The following is a 3,854-nucleotide window of genomic DNA, read 5'->3' as shown; positions in this document are numbered from 1 at the left end:
TAAACCACTTTGAGCCTCGTCTAATGATAGACCTTTCATTTTCCAACCCATATCTACCTAACCTTGGGATGGGACAGTGTGCAACTCATGCAATTTTCAATTTCATAAAAAGCTTGAGTGATTTCAAAAGATCAAAATAAATAGAAAGCAATAGCAAAAAATAATAATAATACAGTACAAAAGGGCAAGTGTTCCAGTGTCTTTGACATGAACATGTCTTCGATATGAACACGTCTCAGATTGCGTCTCTTATCGAGTGCTCGGTACCGTGCCTGAGAAACATGAATGCCAGGTGAGTGATAGACCGCATGATCGGGATTGCCCACACTTATTAAAATAAAATAAATGCTAAAGCAAAAAAAATAAGGCAAAAAAAGAGAAGCAAGCCTCAAGCATAAAAATATAAAGACTCAAAAGCAAGGTTGCACACCTTGGGGGCTTATCTAGGGTCTTGAGCCTTTTTATCCCCTTCTTCTATAACCTTTAGCCTAACCACGTTACAACCCTTAAAAAGACCTTTTTGAGGTATACATGCACTTGTGCGAGGTTCGGCTAGAGCTACGTTCGGCCTGATTCCTAACGGATACGTAGGCAACCTCACATCGAGGTGCGACCGTATTAAAAATGCATTCATATTCACATTCACACACTTACACCATGATCATATCAAGGGATCTCCTATGCTCATCCCTATTTACTTAGAGCTAGACTTGGGGGCTTGATCCCTACATCATTAGCTTACCTAGCCTAAGAGTCACCATCTTTTGACTCTTTTCAATATATTTTTCCACACACTTAGCCCTTGCGGCCTAACCTTAGTGTCACTATCACACACATCACAGATACATGACCAAATATACTTTCCCTTTAGGAACCCTTTGTCATGGAATCTTAACACAACGCTGAAGCATGCCTTGTCATATCAACATCACTCATCAATCATAATTGTCATTGCATCACGAAGTATGAAGTGCTTAGCCTCCGTGCCTAATGATGTGTCTATTTTATATAGTATTTTACCCCCGTCCCTTGGTCGTAATTAGTAGTGTTTTTGGCTCTTTAGAGCCACTTTTATTACTAATTGGTGTTTTCTAGTGTTTTCGTAGATTTGGTTGACTTTTGCAGGGATTTATACTTTTGGAGTATTTTTCCGAGATATTTTGGAGCAATCACGAACATTAGAGAAGCACGACCAGATTTTATAGCCCAGGGCCAGTTAGAGCCATCGAACCGGTGATTAAGGGCTTGGTATGTGTGCTACCGGGGCATTTGGACCGAGTATTCAAGACTCAAAGAGGAAACCCAGATTGGCCCGAAGAATTGGAGCCTAATCGTAGTCCAAATAGTGGCCCAAGAGAGCCGCCCGGCCAAAAAGGCTGGCGCCCGGCCGGGCGGGAGAAGCAAAGGTCGGCGCCCGGCCAAAGAGGCTGGCGCCCGGAGGCGCGCCCGGCCGGGCGAGGGAAGCAAAGGCTGGCGCCCGAAGGCGCGCCCGATCGGGCGGTGCCTCGCCCGATCTGGCGCGTGTTATTGTTAGGAGACGATTAGCGTCGTTTAAGTTTGTTTTAGTTTAGGATTCTTACGGAGTATAAATACTTCTCCGTAAAACGAATTTAGTACTTCTTCTTCTCTTTTTTACTCTTTCTTTACTCTCTTAATTATTCTTTTAGAATTCTCTCTCTAAACCTTTGTTCTTAATTCTACTCTTAATTCCAGATTTATTTTGGTAACGATTTCTCTTCCCTTAATCTTAGTTGTTTATTTTATTCCTTTCATCATGATTTATTTTATTACTTTGATTAGTTTAGTTTTTAATATGTGTGAGTAGTTTAATTTCTAGGGTTTATGGGGATCTAATAAATAATATGAAGGGGTAATTTGTTGTTGTTAATTATCAATGCTAGATTAATTTCCTATTGATTGATTTAATGCTCTGTGACTAGATTAGGCCTATCTTTTATGCATGAGTTTGACAATATTGATTCAAGATTCGAGAGATGAGAATTGATGTTTAGATCTAGTTTCAATAGGCAGGTTAATTTATAAATGGTTAAGTCGAGATTCGAGAGATGAGATTTAATACCGGTAAATTAATTGTGTGATTGTAATACGTAGCGAAGGCCCTTTACAATCTGGTTAATTGATGCATTGATGATTGACTATTATTGATTATTGGTATTGCATGATAATTTTTCTTATTGAGTTGTTTTAACGTTTTACAATTGCGGCTTGTAAAAGTATAGCAATATTAAATTGATGAATCGAGCAGATGTTAATTTGATATTAAAGGCTATTTTCAATAAGAACTTAGATCTAGTAAATTGCGAGAGCCTGTTAGATCTATGTTGATTAATAAATTGCGAGAGCCTGTTAATCGTGTTATTTATGCAATGTCAATGATTGATTACTATATTTTACCCTGGAGTATTATTTATTGGTGATCCTATGCCCTAGATCCTTTTATATATTGTTTTCTCCCTATTCCTATTCTTTGTAGTTTAGTTTCATACTCAAATATAAATATTGGTTACTTAGATAATTTAGATTATAATAATTAATTAGGATTAAAAAGACTTGTTTCCCTGTGGAGATCGACCCTACTTCCCTATCTATTTTAGTTAGTGGTTTTAGGAATTACTTTTGATTTGGGGATACGACTTTACCCTGTCAACGGCGCCAAAAACACTACTAATTACGACCAAGGGACGGGGGTAAAATACTATATAAAATAGACACATCACCTAAGTTACTCAAATACTTTCATCATGGAATCAACAATTGAGATAGTATCAAACAACATTTGACTAAGCACATTCAACATGCATCTTCAAAAAACTTCACTTCAATTCTTTTTTCGCGCCTTTCTTTTTCGGGAGAAAGTCGGTACCCTCCACAAAAATGACGGAAATTTTTTGCTTTTTTGCATTTTTAAGTCCCACGATCACAATACAATGCACACACGAGTCATTTACACGTTGAGTCATGTCATGATATCACCTTGATTTGAGTCTAACACATGTGTCAAAAACACTTCGAGTCGAGTCAACCTCGAGTCAATCACAGTGAGTCAAGTTTATGCCATGATCAGTTGTGTCAAGTCAATGAGTCAAGCGACATTAAACCTTAGGTCAACCCTAAGATAATTAAAGAGATTAGCAAAGTTCTATATTTAAATAAATACAGGTGCAGCAGAATAAGGAAGACCCTACTCTAGCGCCACACGAAAACATCTAGCGTCTGACAATAGCTTTTAGCGCCTGGCGCTAGATCCCATTGTCTGGAGACAGAGTCAATTCTTGGCGCCATAGATATTTCAGTAGCGACAGAGCTCGAAGCCTCTCAGAAAGGTGATTTCGACCTCATACGGCAATTTCGGGTTCCTTGGTACGCTAGTTAGCCTCTATAAGAAATTTGATATGATTAAGTAGTCGGTTTGATTACAGTCACAATAAGTGATCGACCTGATGAAAGATCGTCTCACTTAGCTTAAAGCGCCTAAGCGTTGGCTTATCACAGACATAATGGTTCACAAGCAGCAAACCGCCGACGTACTGGCATAGCGGAAGCAAAGTTCAAGTGAGCTTTAGAGATCAACAAGTGTTGGTCTTCAGAAATTTTTCTCCAGAATATTATCGCAACAAACGTTCAAGCATCGAAGCTCTTTTGTTCAGAGACGCGTGGACATTTCTTTCAAGCTCTTTGCTCTAGAGACGCGTGGACATATCATCAAAGCTCTTTGCTCTTGAGACGCGTGGGCATATCGTCAAAGCTCTTTGTTCAGAGACGCGTGGACATTTTAATCAAAGCTCTTTTATTCAGAGACGCGTGGACATTTCTTTCAAGCTCTTTTGTTCAGA

Source organism: Chenopodium album, chromosome 7, assembly GCF_948465745.1.
Source record: "Chenopodium album chromosome 7, dcCheAlbu1.1, whole genome shotgun sequence".
In the NCBI taxonomy this organism is placed as follows: domain Eukaryota; kingdom Viridiplantae; phylum Streptophyta; class Magnoliopsida; order Caryophyllales; family Amaranthaceae; genus Chenopodium; species Chenopodium album.
The sequence above is the reverse complement of the archived record's forward strand: the minus strand, read 5'-3'. Positions refer to the sequence as shown.